Below are 21,168 nucleotides of genomic sequence, written 5' to 3'. Positions count from 1 at the left end.
CCGCACTCAGATAATTGAAATCAAACAGAGTGTCTTTATTCTTCAAAAGTTATCCAGGACAAACAGACAGTGTGAGGAACAGAATATGTCCAAGGTAGACGCGTTTCATGGCTCGAATGGCCGCTTACTCATTGGTAATGCGTGAAACGCATCTACCTTGGACATATTCTGTTCCTCACACTGTCTGTTTGTCCTGGATAACTTTTGAAGAATAAAGACACTCTGTTTGATTTCAATTATCTGAGTGCGGCTTCACATTTCTACATGCACATGCTCAGCATCATATTCAGAGGTTGTCTTTGGGAAATAGATGTATGAGTGCTACCAGCATTGCTGTAGAGGTTGAAGAAGTAGGGAGTCAGACTGTCTCAGATCATACGTCGCACACTACATCAAATTGGTCTGCATGGCTGTCGTCCCAGAAGGAAGCCTCTTCTAAAGATGATGCACAAGAAAGCCCGCAGACAAGCAGACTAAGGACATGGATTACTGGAACCATGTCCTGTGGTCTGTTGAGACCAAGATAAACGTATTTGGTTCTGATGGTGTCAAGCGTGTTTGGTGGCAACCAGATGAGGAATAGAAAGAACAGTGTGTCTTGCCTACAGTCAAGCATGGTGGTGGGTGTGTCATGGTCTGGGGCTGCATGAGTGCTGCCATTACTGGGGAGCTACAGTTCATTAAGGGAACCATGAATGCCAACATGTACTTTGACATACTAAGGCAGAGCATGATCTTCTCCCTTCAGAGACTGAGCTGCAGGGCAGTATCCCAACATGATAACAACCCCAAACAGACCTCCAAGACAACCACTGCCTTGCTAAAGAAGCTGAGGGTAAAGGTGATGGACTGGCCAAGCATGTCTTCAGACCTAAACTCTATTGAGCATCTGTGGGACAAATGGAAGGTGGAGGAGCGCAAGGTCTCTAACACCTACCAGCTCTGTGATGTTGGCATGAAGGAGTGGAAGAGGACTCCAGTGGCAATCTGTGAAGCTCTTGTGAACTCCATGCCCAGGAGGGTTAAGGCAGTGCTGGAAAAAAAATTGTGGCCACACAAAATATTGACACTTTGGGCCCAACTTGGGCTTATCACTTAGGGGTGTACTCACTTTTGTTGCCAGAGGTTTATACATTGATGGCTGTGTGTTGAGTTATTTTGAGGGGACAGCACATTTACACTGTTATACAAGCTATACACTCTCTACTTTACATTGTAGCAAAGTGTCATTTCTTCAGTGTTGTCACATGAAAAGATATAATAATATATTTACAAAAATGTGAGGGGTGTACTCACTTTTGTGAGATACTGTATATGCACTGGTACAGCAAGTGATTAAAGTGGCCTGTCCTTGAAGAGGAACTTCACCCAATGGGTGTTCATTTAACCATGTCCACTGGTATGAGCTCAAATAGCATTCACCCACTCACTCACCCACTCACATTCATTGATTCTTGCACACGGTTTTGGGCTCTTGCAGTTGCCCCCCCAATAACACACCACGAAGGGAAGGGTTCAAAAGATCCAAAGTGCTTTAGGGGAGTGAAGGTCCGCTTTGAAAATTCAGCAGGGCACATGGCAGGATTATGAACTAAATGTTTTTTTTTTTGTTAGTGAAAATGTATTTAATAAACTGCTACTCCCAATTTTTGAAATGTGCCCTAAAGTCGGCATGTAAAACGCAAAGGAAAAACGGGACTAAGCTGAGTGGAAAAAAAAAAATTCAGAACAAAAATTAAAAAGCGGGTGTGATGGATGATAGGGCTAGGGAGTAGAGTCAACTCAGTACAATAAATTCAAAACAAAACCCTTATTTAAATGCAAGACAGGAAAATTAACAGAAATACACGTAAAACCAAAACCTAGGTGTAGCTGTAGATACATTTGTAATGATGTTTCCCACAGGCCTTTTGTCGCCAAAACAGCCCTGACCCATCACAGCATGGACACCACTAGACCTCTGAAGGTATGCTGAAGTACAGTATCTGGCACCAAGCCATCAGTAGCAGATCCTTTACGTCCTGTAAAGTGCAAGGTAGGGCCTCTATGGATTGCACTTCTTTTTTGCAGCACATCCCAAAGTTGCTGGATGGAGTAAAATGTGGAGAATTTTGAGGCCAATCAACACTTCAAACTTGTTATGTTCCTCAAACCATTCTTGAACCATATTTGCAGTGTGGCAGGGCATATTATCCTGAAAGAGGCCACTGCCATCAGGGAATACTGTTTTCAGAATGGGTGTACTTAGTCAGCAACAATGATTAGGTAGGTGGTAAGTGTCAAAATAGCACCCACATCAATGGTAGGATTAAGGTTTTTCAGCAGTCCAAAACATTACACTGCCTATGCTGGCTTGCTTTCTTCCCATACTGCATCCTGGTGACATCTCTTCCCCAGGTAAGTGACGCACATGCTCCCGGCCATGCACATAATATAAAAGAAAAAGTGATTCATCAGACCAGGCCATCTTACTTTAGTGCTCCATGGTCCAGTTCTGATGCTCACATACCCATTGTAGGTGCTTTTGGCTGCGGACACGGGTCAGCGTGGGCAGCCAGACAAATCTGCGGCTACGCAGCCACTTGCACAACAGACTAGTGTAGTTGGGTGCACGCTGGTCAGAGGGAAGCTCGGGCTTCCCTTCTGCTGCTGCGTTGCTTAGAGTGGGCTGTGCTCCAGTGCCTGCTCTCCCTCTCATCCCAGCTGCTGTGAGCAGTGACAGTGTAAGCTTGCGTTCGCTCCCTCTCCTCCTCCGTCCTAACAGCAGCAGCAATGCTGATACACAGGGGAGGAGGATGGATACTGCAACAGCTCATCCTCTCCTTGCTGGATATTGCAGCACATGGGACTTGAGAATTGTAGTCCTCAAGCAGTGAGGCATAGCTCAAGTGATTTAGCTGCAAATTACAAGGGACATGATTACTTAGGACACACTGCAAAAAGAGGAGGAGAGCAATGGAGTTTTCCCAGGCAAATGTGCGGTTGACTGGGCAGAGCAGTGTGGGGAGTCAAGGGCCCCTTCCCCACAACCCTGGGCGATGGTTGTGGGAGTCTACAGGTGGAGGGCTTATCAGAATCTCGAAGCCCCCTTTAACAAGTAGGAATTTTCCTACTTGGACTATCACACTTATGTGCAGGAGAATATTGTCGCTGTTGTTGGGAAGAGGCCCTTGTCCCCATTAACATGAGGACAAGGTGCTTTGGGGGGGGGGGGGGGGAAGAAGAGCCCCCCCTGCCCCAAAGCACCCCCCCATGTTTAGAGAATGTGGCCATATATCGTTCAAGAGGGGAGGCCGCTCGCTCATCCCCTCCCTTTCCTGACCTGCCGGGCTGCATTCTCAGATAAGGCTCTGGTAGAGATTTAGAGATTTTGGGAGGGGGGGCCACATCGTTTTTTTTTTTTTTTAATTTTGGCATTGGGGGGGGTCCATGCCGTTTTTTTAATTTTTTTTTTATTGCCATCATTCTTTTGTTTACATTTCAGCTCTCAGCGACAAAGCCCGCTGACAGCTGATGAGTTATTGGTTGTTAGCGACCTAGCAGCCGGCTTCCCCGCCGCTCCTTAACAACCAGCTATTCTGCACAAAGAGTTTGAATCGGTTGATCATTTTTCGACCAATCCGAAATCGAATCCTTCCAAAAATTTGGAATTTGTTAGAAAATAAATGAACAAAATGAAATTTAAGAAAAATAAACTAAACGAATTCCGAAATAAATCAACAAAACAAAATTAGTAACATAACAAATCTATCCGAAACTAAACAAAGTTTCCGTTCTGCACGTGTCTAGTAATAGCCAGCTATCGTTGGGACCCTTATGTAAGGTGGTGTAGATGAAGCTGTCCCTTTAAGAGTTTGCAATGGATGGCTGATGGGCTGCTAGTAAGGAGAAGTCTCTTTTGCATTAACTGTGTGCAGCAAGGGATTATATTTTAAAGTTCCGCTTCCCACTATTGGCATGCATCATGTCCAGTTCCATATCCTTACAGTCAGTTGTCTTAGAAGTCTCAGTCTTCACGATCCAGTCCTCCTGATCATTAGGGATGAGCGAACGGTTCGGGTACACCATCGGTTCGGCCCGAACATTGGGTGTTCGAGGTTCGGCCGAATTTAGAACTTTTTGCCCAAAAAGTTTGGAATTCGGCAACCAGAACCGCCCAAAATGCAATGCTTCAGGAAATGGGCTTTAAAAGCCTGTGATTGGACCAGAACCATTAGCAAAAGCCAATTGAGGGGGCAGGAGAATGCTAGGAATGTGATTGGAGTGACTAGGGGGTCCCTAGACCAATCATTAGTGAATACGCCCCCCAGTATATAAGATCGCCCCCGCCATATTCCTAGCATTGTTATACTGGACATGGAAGAGAATGGAAGCAGTTCTGTTAATTTTACTTTAAAAGTGTCATTTAGCTATTTTTAGTGTGAGGAAAGGGATATCTAGTGTAGTTAGAGTGCTCCTTTACACTTAAGTTAGCTTCAAAAATTTAGTTTCTGTAGGGAAAGTGTTAAGTGTAAGGGGACCGTAGTGTAGTGTAGGGTTAACTGGCAGTGACTGCTATGGCAGGGTGACAAAACCCTTCCATAGCAGGGTGACCGCTATAGAGAAATGATCATTTCTCTGAATAGCTTCGGAACTGGAATATGGCTTCTCACCAGCCAAGCATTTTTTATGCTGCAGGGGCTGCCACTGCCAGTGCTTTTTTGAGGACATGTTTGATGTCAGACATGACATCTGAACATGTGTATAGGGGGTATATATAGACCTATATGTCTGAATATATACCCCTAGACATATATAGGTGTGATAGTAGCAGAAATAAATGCTTGCGCTAATGAAATAATTTACAGGAATAGATTTCTGCTACTATCACACCTATATATGTCTAGGGGTATATATTCAGACATATATGTCTATATATACCCCCTATACACATGTTCAGATGTTTTGCCTGCCTCAAAAGAACCCCAAAAAAATGCCAAAAAAACGCTAGCATCAAAAAAAAAATGCCCAGGTGTGTTTTTGCTGGCATTTTTTTGGGGGGGGGGGGGTTTGGAGGCAGGCAAAACATCTGAACATGTGTATAGGGGGTATATATAGACCTATATGTCTGAATATATACCCCTAGACATATATAGGTGTGATAGTAGCAGAAATAAATGCTTGGGCTAATGAAATCATTTACAGGAATATATTTCTGCTACTATCACACCTATATATGTCTAGGGGTATATATTCAGACATATATGTCTATATATACCCCCTATACACATGTTCAGATGTTTTGCCTGCCTCAAAAGAACCCCAAAAAATGCCAAAAAAACCGCTAGCGTCAAAAAAAAATGCCCAGGTGTGTTTTTGCTGGCATTTTTTGGGGGGTTTTGGAGGCAGGCAAAACATCTGAACTTGTGCACAGTACCACTATACACAAGTTCAGATGTTTTTCCTGACTGCAAAGAACCCAAAAAATGCCTGCTTTGAAACCGGCAAGGTGTTACAGCAGCGAAGCCATATTCCTGTGCTCAAAGTTTTCTAATACAAACAATCCTTTTTTTTTTTCTGGTTCTGGACATGCTACAGAGCTGAAACTTCACAGGTACACCTTTTAGACCCCCCAGACACAAAATCACACAAAAAAAGTTCTTAAAAATTGTCATTTTTGATAAAAAAGCCAATTATTGAAAAATTAAAAAAAAAAAAGAGATTTTTTGATTTTTACTTTGGATTTAGTATCTGGGGGGTCTAAAAAGTGTACATGTGAAGTTTCAGCTCTGTAGCATGTCCAGAACCCCCCAAAAATTAGCATTTTCTTATAATTTTTATTAGAACAGGAATACGGCTTCTCTACGGCGTTTTTTCTTGCATTTATCGGGCATTTTTGGAGGCAGGCATGACTTTTTTTGGATTTAGTGTCTGGGGGTCTAAAAAGTGTACATGTGAAGTTTCAGCTCTGTAGCATGTCCAGAACCAGAAAAAATATAATTTTTCAGTAGAGCAGGGATGGTGGGACCCCTCTTTTACACTTATATGATCTTTTTTTTGGGGTTCTGGACATGCTACAGAGCTGAAACATCACAGGTACACATTTTAGACCCCCCAGACACAAAATAACACAAAAAAGTTCTTAAAAATTGTCATTTTTGATAAAAAAGCCAATTATTGAAAAATTAAAAAAAAAAAGAAGAGATTTTTTGATTTTTACTTTGGATTTCAGATCTGGGGGTCTAAAAAGTGTACATGTGAAGTTTCAGCTCTGTAGCATGTCCAGAACCATAAAAAAAAGATTGTTTGTATTAGAAAACTTTAAGCACAGGAATATGGCTTCTCTGCTGTAACACCTTGCCGGTTTAATAGAAGGCATTTTTTTTGGGTTCTTTGCAGTCAGGAAAAACATCTGAACTTGTGTATAGTGGTACTGTGCACAAGTTCTGATGTTTTGCCTGCCTCAAAAGAACCCCAAAAAATGGCAAAAAAACGCTAGAGTCCAAAAAAAAAATGCCCAGGTGTGTTTTTGCTGGCATTTTTTGGGGGTTTTTGGAGGCAGGCAAAACATCAGAACTTGTGCACAGTACCACTATACACAAGTTCAGATGTTTTGCCTGCCTCAAAAGAACCCCAAAAAATGCCTTCTATTAAACCGGCAAGGTGTTACAGCAGAGAAGCCATATTCCTGTGCTTAAAGTTTTCTAATACAAACGATCTTTTCTTTTTGCTGGTTCTGGACATGCTACAGAGCTGAAACTTCACAGGTACACCTTTTAGACCCCCCAGATCTGAAATCCAAAGTAAAAATCATAAAATCTCTCTTTTTATTTTTTTTATTTTTTCAATAATTGGCTTTTTTTTTATAAAAAATGACAATTTTTAAGAACTTTTTTTGTGTGATTTTGTGTCTGGGGGGTCTAAAGGTGTACCTGTGAAGTTTCAGCTCTGTAGCATGTCCAGAACCAGAAAAAAAGATCATATAGGTGTTAAAGTTAAAGGAGGCTCCCGAACCACATCCCTGTTCTACTGAAAATGTATCTTTTTTTTTCATGGTTCTGGACATGCTACAGAGCTGAAACTTCACATGCACACCTTTTAGACCCCCCCCAGATACTAAATCCAAAGTAAAAATCATAAAAATCTCTTTTTTTTTTTAAATTTTTCAATAATTGGCTTTTTTTAATCAAAAATTACAATTTTTAAGAACTTTTTTTTGTGTGATTTTGTGTCTGGGGGGGGGGGGGGGGTCTAAAAGGTGTACCTGTGAAGTTTCAGCTCTATAGCATGTCCAGAACCAGAAAAAAAGATCATATAGGTGTTAAAGTTAAAAGGAGGCTCCCGAACCACATCCCTGTTCTACTGAAAAATTATCTTTTTTTTTTTCATGGTTCTGGACATGCTACAGAGCTGAAACTTCACATGCACACATTTTATACCCCCCAGATACTAAATCCAATGTCAAAATAAAACAATCTCTCTCTTTTTTTTAAAATTTTTTCAATAATTGGCTTTTTTATCAAAAATGACAATTTTTAAGAACTTTTTTTTGTGTGATTAATATTTAATGGGGCATGACCCAGAACCCTAGGCACTTTTTAGGGGCATTTATTGGGTTTTGGGGCTTCAAAATTGTGTTTTTTGATTACCGAAGTTCGGGTCCCATTGATTTCAATGGGGTTCTAAAATCCGGGCCGAACTTTCGGCAGTAGATCTGTACTTGCTTTGTCCCCACAGGGAGGAGGCTCCTATGACCTCTGGTCTCTGCACAGTCCCATCAAAGGCCACAGGCCCATATGGCTTTGCTTAATCCTGCCAAAGATGCAGATCTTTCCAGAATTGCCCAGGAAAAAGTTCTATCTTTTCTCTTGTTTTGTGCAGGGTATCCTGGGCTAAAGTCTGCAGCTCCATTAGCCTCCATTTTACAGTGTCCTCTCTGAACTACATCTCCCAGAATTCATGGAGGCTGCATAGCAAGTTCTCTCCTCCTTTGATTGGCACAGTCGCTGTTGTCAGGAGGGAAGGGGAGCAGGAGCAAGTGGGAGATTTCGCACAGAGCAGCAGCCGGAGGGGGGAGAAAAAGCAGGTATGAGACTCCACAGCCTGCTCTATTCTCTACACAACCAGAAGCCCAGCAGTACAGGGGCTATGTCACAAAGAGCCCAGCCAGGGAGGGGCGAAGGAGAGCAGGCACAGGGATATACAACCTCCTCCTCTAGCTATAGCATCATCTTGCTACAGACCATTACCAGTATCAATCATTAAAGTGGTTCTAAAGGCTTGAGATGTTTTACCTTCATGCATTCTATGTCTAAAGGTAAAAAACTTTCTGTGTGTAGCAGCCCCCCTAATACTTACCTGAGCCCCCTCTTGACTCATGTCCATGAGAGCCTCGGCCATTGGCCCCTGCTGCTCTCAATCACAGCCAGTGAAGCAATTAGGATAGGAAGAGGTGGGGCCAAGACGTGGCTCTGTATGTGAATGGAAAAGCAGGGGAGCGGCTCTGATGTGCGCCTACTTGGGTACCCCCAAAGCAAGGTGCTTGCTCTGGGGGCACTTAGCATGAGAGAGAGCAAGGAGCGCCGGCGGGGGACCCAAGAAGAAGAGGACTCGGGCTGCTCTGTGGAAAACAATTGCACAGAGCAGAAAAGTATAACATATTTGTTAATTAAAAAAAAAAAAAAAAGACTTTAATATTCCTTTAAATAGTATGTAAGCACTAAATCAAAAATCTATACAGTGTTTTGCAGCTTACCAGTCCTTCGAGGTGGTGGCTTCATTCGTTTTTGTTTTTTTTTCAATATTTTTTTCTCTTTGCTTCTCCCAGTGATTGTGCCAGTAACACTCTTCTTGTCTTAGGATTACAATGCTCACTCATAGTATCGTATTTAACCGCTTCCGGACAGCCCACCGCATATTTGCTGTGGCAGGCTGGCCCTCCTGCACGGAACGACGTAGGGCTACGTCTGTTGCGCGCCTGCAGCTAGGAGGCGAGGGCGCTCCGATTGCGGGGACTCCTGTGCACGGGGCAGGTGGCTCCGATTGCCACCTGCCACCCGCGATCGCTCCCTGCTGTGTAAACACAGCTGACGACCGTTCTTCTTTCTGTAATGATCACAGAGCTACTGTGATCCTTCTATATAGGATCACAGGTCTCTGTGATCATTTCACAAGCCCAAGCCCCATACAGTTAGAAACACGCTCCTAGGTACACATTTAACCCCTTGATCACCCACAGTGTTAACCCCTTCCCTGCCAGTGTCATTATTACAGTAATAATTCATATTTTAAGCACTGATTACTGTAGTAATGTCACTGGTCCCCCCAAAAGTGTCAAAAATGTCAGTTAGGGGTCCGATCTGTCCGCCGCAATGTCGCAGTCCCGCTAAAAAACGCAGATCGCCACCATTACTAAAAAAAAAAAGAATAAAAACAAATGCAAACCAATCAAAATACGCTTATTGCGATTTTTTTTTTTAACAAAAATATGTAGCAGAAAACAAATTGGCCTAAAATGTTAAAAAATTGTGATTTTTACATTTTTTTTGGGGAATGTTATATAGCAGAAAGTGAAAAGTATTGGGTTTTTTTTTCGGAATTGTCGCTCTTTTTTTTGTTTATAGCGCAAAAAATAAAAATTGCACAGGTAATCAAATACCACCAAAAGAAAGCTCTATTTTTGGTAAAAGAAGGACATCATTTTTATTTGGGTACAGCGTCGCACGACCGCGCAATTGTCCGTTAAAGTAACACAGTGCCGAATCGCAAAATAGGGCCTGGTCATTAAAGGGGGGAAATCTTCTGGTCCAGAAGTGGTTAAGGAGGAGCAGCACTGTCACCCTAGACTTCTCTCCTGATTTGGACTACAACATTTATTACACATGTGAGAGGTGTTTTGTAGTTCACCAAAGACAGCTAAAGCCTAGTACACACGCAACGAATTTCCGCCGACCAGTCATCCGTCTTTTGTCCAGAGTGGTGTCTGTTGGTTGGAATGTGCTCTAGACTGCACACGAATTTTCCCGCACGACAGAATTCTACTTCAGAAGTGATGTCATGTGTTGGTTTGCTTTCTTTGTGTTCTTTCTTCTCTGAGCATGCCCAGATTTGCTCATTAGATTTTTCCCTGTCGAAATCTGTACTGACTGCATGAAAATCGGATGTGTTTTGACGGAGGACAAAAATTTTATAGCCTGCACACCAGATTTTTTCCGGCCGAAAAGTCGGAGTCGGTTGTCGGAAGCATCATACTAACAAGCCGAAAATCGGCAGATTGGTCGTCGGACGAAAATTCCCGGACAAATTTCGACTCGTGTGTACGGGGCTTAAGAAAGCTAAAACCATTGATTGAGGTTTCAGTTCAGTGCACAGGCATTTACAACATGCAAAGACACAAGCTTTTCTGAAAGGATCAACAGGTATTTTTTAGTACTTGTAGAAAATGTACTTACCGACGACTGGGCGTATAAGACGACCCCCCTAATTTTTATCTACCGGTAATACTTATACTTAGGTTACCTTGGCGATATTATACTCGGCGTATAAGACGACCCCCCATTTTTGGGGGATTTTTTTGAGGTTCAAAAGTAGTCTTATACGCCAGAAAATACAGTAGCTGGAAAAAACGCTGCCATCACTTTTAAAGGATTTGTAAAGTCTCAAGGTTTTTCAACTTAATGGATTTTTTTTTTTAAAACGAACCTTTACAGTCACTTTAAGAACTGACAAGCTACAATTTATTACATGCGTGTTTTTGAGCTCAGATATACTTTACATTTTTACTCTCTTAGGTGTTTAGTAACCGGTGTTAAATGGGTGTTAAGTGGTGTTAGGCTTTATCACTGAGAATCAAGGTGATAATTTCCTAAGACGTGTTTAGTAAACCGTGTTAACGAAAGGGCCATACACACTATCAGATTATCTGAAGACTTTTTCCTTCAGATTTACCTTTTCTATGTAGTGCAAGGGCCTGCCGGATTGCATACAAATTGAAAGTGTTTAGGTTTGACCTCATATTATATGGTTTTGATAAGTCTACAGACAAAAGTCTTCAGATAATCTGATAGTGTGTATGGCCCATAAGGTAGGAACCAAATATCACATCTCTTCACCTTACGGTGTTGTCTCTGTGATAACTACAGTGTTAGTATAGGAATGTACCTGTTTAGTAACCCGTGTTAGCTCAGTAGAGTCTTAAAACCAGTGTAAACTTGGTGTTAAATCTCCTGAATTTAACACCTAGTCAGACCAGGTGTTAAGGCCTTTTTTTCAGGGTAGAAGAGGAATTTTACTGCACATTGTGGTCAGTAAGTGCTTCAGGACAACACTATTGTAGACTGCAGGGTATGTGTTCATCTAGAACCCTGTGTCTGCAGCATTCACATATCACGCATATATAATGGCAGAGCAGAGTGGACATCTGTGCTGAGAAAGGAGAGCAGTAGACCTCAGTGACAGAGAGGTGCATATTTCTTACTGCATGAGACCACTATCTTAAGCACTTAAGCCCCGGAAGATTTTACCCCCTTCCTGACCAGGGCCTATTTTGCGATTCGGAACTGCGTGATTTTAATGAAAAATTGCACGGTCGTGCGACGCTGTACCCAAATGAAATTGATGTCCTTTTTTTCCCACAAACAGAGCTTTCTTTTGGTGGGATTTGATCACCTGTGTGATTTTTTGATCATGCGCTTTAAACAAAAAAAGAGCGACAATTTTTCAAAAATAACAAAATTTTTTACATTTTTTTTTATATGAAATTCCCCCCAAAAAATGTTAAAATCAAATTTTTTAACATTTTAGGCCAATTTGTTTTCTGCTACATATGTTTGGTAAAAAAAAAATCGCAATAAGCGTATTTTGATTGGTTTGCGCAAAAGTTATTGTGTTTACTAACTACTAAGGGAAAGATTTTTGTTATTTTTATTGTTTTTTTTTTTAACGAGTAATGGCGGCGATCTGCGATTTTTTTTGCGGGACTGCGACATTGCGGTGGACAGATCGGACCCTTGACTGACATTTTTGACACTTTTGGGGGTACCAGTGACATTACTACAGTAATCAGTGCTATACATATGCACTGTTACTGTAAAAATGACACTGGGAGGGAAGGGGTTAACTTTATTGGAGAGGGAGGGTTTAAGTGTGTCCCTAGGGGCGTTCTTCTAACTGTGATTGGATGTGTCTTGTGATGTAACAGCAGAGATCTATGGTCCTACATAGCAGGACCGTATGATCTCTGCTGTTACACAGGGGAGAAAGACAGGCAGCTTTGTTTACATTAGCCGCCTGCCTTTCTCCCGGTGTAACCGACGATCGCGAGTGACCGGCGGACATCAGTTTGCCTGTAAGGGGCTGACCGCCGCAATAAATTGTCGTACGGCGGTCGGCAAGTGGTTAAGCCAGTCATACATGGACGAAGATTTGGCTGGTTCAGCATGGACCAACTGAAATTCCATCAATGTATGGGCAGGCTGGTTGTACAGAAGTTGAGTGGTAGGTGGACTTCTGTACAACCAGCCTGTCGGGGTTTTCCCCGATCAATTAGTGCTGCCAGCTATAGCCTGCAGTACTGATAAGTATTCTGACAGAGGGGAAGTATCCCTGTGGTCATAACACAATAGCTCAGTGGAAATGATTCCCCTGTCCACATAAATGGAATGTGTGAATGGATGAATCAAGTCATTTTTTTTGTTTAACTCGGAGGTTAAAAAAAAATATATATATATATTAATGTATGCCTTAGCATGTCTGATGCTTGGCAGCTGACACATAGGATTGATATGTACTTTTAAGGGCAGATTCACACCACGCCAGCACATAAATCACACAGAAATGCACTGTGAGTTCCTGTGCGATCAGAAGGCATGCAAAATTCATTCCATTTGTGATCTGCAGTGGGTGTCAATAGAAAGGTAATGACTCCCCAAATGCAGGTTGGAAATGCAGTGCGTTTGCCCGCACTGGATCGCATATTACTTTTGTACCATGCGATCTGGTGACAGTGCGGTTTAAAAAGTAGTGCATGCACTACTTTTGGTGCAGCGTAGTGCGATTTTAGCCCATTCAGGGCCGGTTCATACTATGCCTACACATGCATCGCACAGAAATGAGCTGTGCATTCCTGTGCGATTTACATGTGGTTCTATGCAGTGCCATTTCAGCCAATTTGTTTTGAATGGGCTAAAATCACACCACCCTGCACCAAAAGTAGTGCATTCACTACTTTTTAAACCGCACTGTAATCAGATCTTTTGTACCATGCAGTCCAATGCGGGCAGGTGTGGGAAAATGCAATGCGTTTGCAACCTGTGTTTGGGGTGTCATTAACTTTTTATTGACACCCACTGCAAATCGCAAATGGAGTACATTTTGAATGCAATCTTAATCGCATAGGAATACACAGTATCTTTCTGTGCGATTCATGTGTGGGCATCGTGTGAAGCAGCCCTAAAAGAGAAAAAGAAATGTGTCTGGAAATGAATGCAGTTAGCTAAGGTGGAAGAGATGGCAGGGTAATATTAAAAAAAATCTTTATTATTTTAATAAAAGGTGTGTATAGGTTTTAAATGTGTTTTTTTTATTGGCTATATTTTAACCCCATAACTCAGTTCTAAGGATGATCCTTTAGGGTGGAGGATGGTGGAGGAATAGTAGTTTTAAAAAAATAATATATGTAAATTTATGTTTTAGGATATTAGTCAGGGTGAGTATGTGCTTTAACATGTGTTTATGTTTTATTTTTTAACAGCTCTGAGAAACATTCAATGTTCCTTTACTGTGGATCATAGGTTTTCTCACACAGGATGGCTGCTGTGCAGCTAGTTAAACCTTCCCCACTCTCTAACACGGTGCTAACACGCTGCTAGCTAACACCGCTTATCACCGAGCTGGAGTCAACACAACACGGTTTACTAAACAGCCTCACAGCCGGTGTTAAAATTGGCGGTGTTAGAGCGTGTTAGGAGAATGGTGATAATGCAAGAATTAACACCGGTTACTAAACGTACACCTTAATCTGGTCTTTAAGCCAGTTTCCTGGATTTTTCTAAACCTATAGACTTTAAAGTGGTTGTAAATTACCATAGATTAATTTTACCTATAAGCTATATTAGCTTGTAAAAATATGATGCAGCTGGGGAATCTGTGTCGTTAAATCTCTCATTTCCAGGCATCTTCTATAGATTGTGCTGTTGGATAAATGCACAGTACCTAAATGTAACTGTTTATATACAAAAGAGCATGCACAAAAAAATCAAAGGCTCACTTTAGCAAGTAGCTGTGTATGAAAATCATCACGGTAAAAGCACTTGTTAACATTGCCTGTAGGATAGAAAAAAGCAGAAAGGCAATTTCCACAAGAGAGGTGCAGATAAAAGGCTCAAACTGTAAAAAAATAACTCAATGTATTTAGAGCAACCCATGCTCCCTCTTCAGCAACAACATAAAATGTGAATACAAAGACTTTGGCATACTCCATACAGTATATGCTATAGCTACAACCATCCCTGTGTCCAAGTTTTTGTTACTTTGTCTATCCTTCATGAATACATACTAGCTATCGCTTATAATATTGTACTCTTGTATGTAGTCCTTTATCATACTTTTAGAGCAGAAATCCTGTAACTACAGTCTTTTTAAAATTATGCATGCTTATACTTTTTACATTTTCACTAAGCACCGGGAGTACAGCCTTTGATATGCTCTCTGTGCTGTAACAGGAGAGATGTGCTCTCCTACACAACAGCCACACTGCCTGCCCCTTTCATCTGCTGTCCATTCACAGAATACTTTGCATTTTGTGAATGGGCTCACATAATACAAAGCTTTCCATGATTAAAGAGGTTGTAAACTCGGTAAATATAATTTTTTTTTTTCTACAACCTGAAAGAGAAATACATAATGAGCTAGTATGCATCGCATACTAGCTCATTATGAAATACTTACCTTAGAACAAGCCCCCGCCGTGCCGTCCGCTCACCTCTATGACGGGCGACATGTCTAGTCGCCCGTCTTCCGGGATCGCGGCATCCGGCCATCTGATTGGCCGGAGCCGCGGTGACATCACTCCCGCGCACGCGCGCGGGAGCCGACAGTCACGGCACGGGGCTCTGAAGGAACGCCACAAGCGGCCGTTCCTTCATAGCGCATGCGCCGGTGACGTCACTGGATGCATCGAAGGTAAATATCTCCTAAACGGTACATGTTTAGGAGATATTTACAGTACCTATAGGTAAGCCTTATCATAGGCTTACCTATAGGTACAACTTCCCGAGGAGGGTTTACTTCCTCTTTAAGCAACAGGGGAGGAGACGTGGCTGCAATCGACTCTGCAGCGGTATGATCAGAAACCCTAAAGTCCAGCACTGGAGTGCCAAAAGTATAGTGATAGTTATAAGAGAGATATGTCCAAAGATGGCATACACCTTGTTGGACTTAACCCCAACCTATTTCTAAAAGTGCTGTAGTTCTTGAAGTATGCCTGACATGTGGACATAATAGATCAATGATGTCACCAGAATCCCTGTCCCTTTATTTTGTGCAGCTGGGAGGCAGGAAATTACACAGCCCCAGAGTGGGCCAGAAGCCCGCTATCATTTAAAAGTTTCCCACAGGTTTTGGCCAAACTCAGTTTGGCCTGAATCTTAGTGCATCATTAAAGTGATATTAAACGCTTGTTTAATAAAAAAAATAAATTCAAGTATGCTATCTTTACTCAATAAAGTACCTTCTATTGCACAAACATCCAAATTGCTTTTTTTTTACTTTGGTGATCTGACTTCCTGTTAGAGAGTGGCTGTTAGTTCTCCACGGTACCACTGGGTGTAGGGATGTAGCCACCCTCTCTTTCTTGCTGCCGAGATGGACTAATGCCCTGTACACACGTGCAGATTATCTGCAGACTTTTGTCTGCAGACTTACCTTTTCTATGTAGTGCAAGGGCCTGCCGGATTGCATACAAATTGAAAGTGTTTAGGTTTGACCTCATATTATATGGTTTTGGTAAGTCTGCAGACAAAAGTCTGCAGATAATCTGCACGTGTGTATGGGGCATAAGAACTATGGGCTATGGGATTTGTAGTGAGCCTAGAGCAGTGCACATGACTACAACTAAAGTGCACTGCTCCTTCCAGGCAAACGGAAATGAGGATGAAAACGGAGAAGTTTGAGAGCTCATAGACAAAAAAAGGCAGAAAAACACAGTAAGGCCAACCATAGATGGAGTGAATTTCTTTCCTGCAACCATATACAGTGTGCACAGTAGAATCTGTCCCGTTGATTTATTGGGGAAGATTTACTAAAACTGGAGCACACAGAATCTGGTGCAGCTGTGCTTAATAGCCAATCAGTTTCTTAAACATATTGGACTAGGTGGGACTTTATATGAGACCCAAGCTGGTGTTGCCCGGAGTCTCCATCCCTATAACAAAACACAAAATGAGGTTGAAGGATTGTAAGAGGTGTATGAAAGTCAGCCAGCCCCCAGTCTGATGTACTCACCCTCCAGTCTGTCACCAACCAAATAAAACCTGTCTCTTGGTACAAAGAACAGGGGTTTAGTTGACACATTTGCAAACGCATGTGAAAGCTGCAGAGCCACTTCACGGCACCCTGTTTAAATCTGCAGTCCTACACTCTTAATTTAGTGTCCTCACACTGGAGGCACATGGCCGCTAATGGGTGGATGGGGGAACAGGTGAGAGGGAGACAGCCCAACCTCCCCCAACCCATCCCCATGCACGACTGGCTGTTGTCTCAAAGACTCAAATAATTAGGTTTATAACCATAGTGCAAACTGGAAAAGACCAGCTGAAAAGCATTACACCTCCATCCCCCCTCCTTCAACCTCATTTTGAGCCAATCAGTTTCTAACTTCAGCTTGTTCAATTAAGCTTTGGCAATAAAACCTGGAAGCTGATTGGTTTCTATGCAGAGCTGCACCAGATTCTGAGTGCTCCATTGTGTTGCCCCTGCGGGGGGAAGCTATCCCTGCCAGGAGAACACAGTGTTTTTTTAAGAGCTGTTAGTGATAATCGCATGTGAAATCTGTCAAGCTGGTTGTACCGAAGCTGATCAATTGATCAACTTGGGTACATTCATCCTGCCCATACATGGTTCGAATCTCAGCCAGTACCTACTGGCCTTGCTGAGATTCGAACTGTCTATGGCTGGTCTAAAATAATTTAGGTTGAATATATTTTTTATTAAAGCAAAACATTTACAGGGTGCAAAAAAAAAAAAAGAGGGGGGGGATCAAATAACAGTTATGATCATTATAAGAGCAGGACAACAATTGCCGCACATAGGCATTGGTAAAACAGGTAGAACATTCCGTGATTGTTATAACAAATGGATATATGGGGGTATCTTCGAACCCATCACCCAAGGTGAGGGCTAATAACATGAACTATACTATATACTACTATAGAAACATTTTAATGTAAAATAGATAACGCGACCATTAAATAGGGAATGTGTAGTGATTATTTTTGGAGAATAAGGATATTTAGTGTAGCTTTTTAGGCACTGCATTGGCCCTTCTCAGCTGCTTTGTGAGATGCCTTTCAAGGTTTTGTCTCAGAAATTAGCATTTCTGGTCCAGATCACCGGGGCAGGGTGTCTTCATTGACAGTCCTCTCCTGAAAGACACCTTTTCTGGTGCCTCACAAAAACCAGATGGTCCTTTTGACTTCTTCTGTCTTTTGTTGCCAAGGTGGTGCCTTTATTTCTCTTTTATAGGACAATCATTATGTCCTCTCCTTCACATCTGAAGGAAATTGATCTTCATTCTCTGAATGTAGTGATTACAATCGGGATCTACCTGAACAATTCCCTCACACCTCACTGCTCATGTAATACATTGATCGATTAAAAATGATTGTTGTATGAAATACAACAATATGAGAAAACATATAACATCCTAACCCCCTAAATAATTAAAATCTCATGTAACGCATAAAAGGAGCCCCGTGGAAAGTAAATACCAACTGAAATTGGTGTATACACCAACAGGCACATACAAATAAGAATATTTTTTATTACAGTTGAAATAACACTAGGGATTAATTATACTTGTAAACCCCAAAAAGTGTTCTCAAGAGGCACTCATCTGGGGAGAACCTGGGTTATTTAAACCTAAAACAAATGTATATAAGAGTCGGTTCACACTAGCGCGACTTGTCGTGCTCCCTCGCGGTTCATTGACCGCTACAGGACCTGTTCTAATAGGAGCGACACAAGTCGCTCCGACTTAGAAAATGGGTCCTGTACTACTTCGGGGCGACCTCGGAGCGACTTGCATAGACTTCCATTATGGGAAGTCCCTGCAAGTCGATCCGAAGTCGTGGTGCATGGTAATGCACAAGTCGCCCCCGAAGTAGTACAGAGTCATGCTGTACCAGTGTGAAGCGGCTCTAAAGCACCAATGTTATTCACAAGGATAAAAAAACACAAATACTGATAAAGTGTGCACGAATTACCTATATATCAAGCACAGCTATGAACATCCTAACCACCAAGGTGCAATTATTGCAACTAATTATAAACCCGACCAAACTAGGAATATCCTTAACCAACACACTACAAACCTATTATACTAACACAAAGGCAGAAACTGTTGGCATTACAAAAAAAAAAAAAAAAAAGTGTAAAAAAAATAATAAGGTCTTGGGGAGTCCATACTGAAACAATACTGCAATGAGGTATTGAGGACATCCAAAGGATAGCTTCATGTGTTCTATTGTGGTGTAGAACCACTTGCTCAGAAACTTGAAGAATGGTTATAAAACATGTTGTTGTAACAATTACATGCTGGTAAATGCTCAGCGCTGCAGCTTGATCAGTTGCCCACCTGGCTCCCTTGTTAGGGGAAACACACCATGAAAATGTGGTGCTGGAAAGGTGCATTCCCTGTGCTTTTCCTGCACCACGGGTGAACACGCTGCCCTTGGGAGACACGCATAGGTGCCTATTAATTGTTATTGGCACCGCAAATGCATCTGCCACCAAATTGCATGGTACTACAGTATCATGCAGTTTTTAATGTAGTGTGATCTTAAAAAGTAGTGCTGGCACTACTTTTTCCATGTTCCAGTGCATTTTGCATCACATTCAAATTAATAGACTGTCAAAAGTGGACTGCAAGGTAACATACACATTCCGGGGGGTGCACTTGCCTTAAGCATGGGACTACAGTATATTCAGTTACTGCTTTTGCCTGCTTCCTGTTATAATCCCCAGTCTGCATTACTACCGTCCAGTCTCGTGATTTTTGTACTGCATTTGTTAGAATGCAGTGGCTTGGAGTATGTAACATACAACACACTACATAAATTGCAGATTTTAGAAGTATGTGCTGTAAAAAATACTTTTTAGAGTGCTTTGGTCAGATGTATGTAATATACAGGTGGATCTTAGAATATGATCAAAAAGTTAATTTATTTCAGTAATTTAATTCAAAAAGTGAAACTCATATATTTTTTATAGATGTGTTACACACAGAGTAATATATTTCAAGCATTTCTTTCTTTTGTGATTATGGCTTACAGCTAGTTAAAACCCAAAATTCAGTATCTCAGAAAATTAGAATATTACGTAAGACCAAAAAAAAAAGGATTTTAAAACAGAAATGTTGGCTTACTGAAAAATATGTCTATGTTCCATATAGTATATAGTATATATAATATATATATATATATAGTATGTACTCAATACTTGGTTGGGGCTCCTTTTGCATGAATTACTGCATCTCGGCTGCGTGGCATGGAGCCTGGAGGTGATCAGCCTGTGGCACTACTGAGGTATTATGGAAGCCCAGGTTTCTTTGATAGCAACCTTCAGCTCGTCTTCATTGTTGGGTCTGGTGTCTCTCATCGTCCTCTCTCATCTTCCTCTTTACAATACCCCATGGATTCTCTATGGGGTTTAGGTCAGGCAGGTTTGCTGGCCAATCAAGCACGTTCATTAGAGCTTACAATCTGGGAGGGTGGGTCAAGTAATACAAAAGGTAATAGCGGTGGGGGATGAGCTGATGGAGAAAATAAAAGTACAGTTGCTAGGTGGGGGTAGAGTAGGTTTCTCTGAAGAGAATGGTTTTCAGGGATCAAAGGAAATGCTCTTTCCAGAATAGTAAATATTCTGCTTACCAGGTTTGAAAAGTAAAGTGGGAAGATCCTACGGTAAAAGCCATGCCAAATGTTATTATCCTTAATGTTTTCTGTCATCAGAATGTAGCGAAGATAATGAGGTCAGTAGATAATATGAAATATAACACAACTCCAAGTGTCCACGAAGTCCCAAGTTTGTCTTCGCTCAATCCACTGAATATTGACAGAATGATGGACTGCACATCTATGATTTCTTTTATGTCACTGATGTAAAACAGCTTTATTTCAATACCAAGCTGTCAAAACATTCTGCCTTAAAGTCGCAGCATCCTAACGGCTTTCACCCAAATGGGGCAGTCTCTAGGGGGAGGTTTTTATACACACAACGTTCAAGCTTTTTCTGATAGGGAAACTTATATAGGGTACCTATAAAAAATCTCCAGCCTGCTAGATATCACTGTAAATGGTCTAAAAAGATCACAGAAAAGCAGCTGCCATAAATAATATAACACAAATAAAAATAAAAAATAAATGTTGTCATTCAATGAATATACAACAGTAAGTAGTGCTCATTTATCAGCATAATTTATAAATCTGGACACTAATTAAAGTCTTCTGTGGAAAGTCCATGTAGTAGATATTATACAATCCAAAAAACACCAGGTGAAATTGTGGTTTGAAAGGAAAGGTAGGTGTGGCAATCAACCAATAGTTACCATCACTGCACCTCATGGATCCCTCTCCCCATGGTAGAGAACTCACCGCAATCCAAAATAGGCATTTAATCATATGACCATAGGACCTTGAAAGAATCAATCAGGCACCACTCCATCCTCATAGGAAACAGGTAACCAGGGCACACTCAGCCGTATTATGAGCAACCTCCAGAATTAAATCCTTTTCCAGCTGATTTTCCTTACTTGCATGTTCGCAATGCAAAAACAAAAGGGGAACGGCACATAGCGTAATACTGTAAGGTTTATTAATTCATACCAAACCTCCCTCATCAATTGCACTTAAAAGTACAATATATTAAAAGCACAAACAAATAAAACTGCAGACAACGTCTGCCTCTCACCCCTGT

This window comes from Pelophylax lessonae, assembly GCF_965119305.1.
Source record: "Pelophylax lessonae genome assembly, chromosome: 3".
NCBI lineage: Eukaryota > Metazoa > Chordata > Amphibia > Anura > Ranidae > Pelophylax > Pelophylax lessonae.
Note: the sequence above shows the minus strand (reverse complement) of the source record.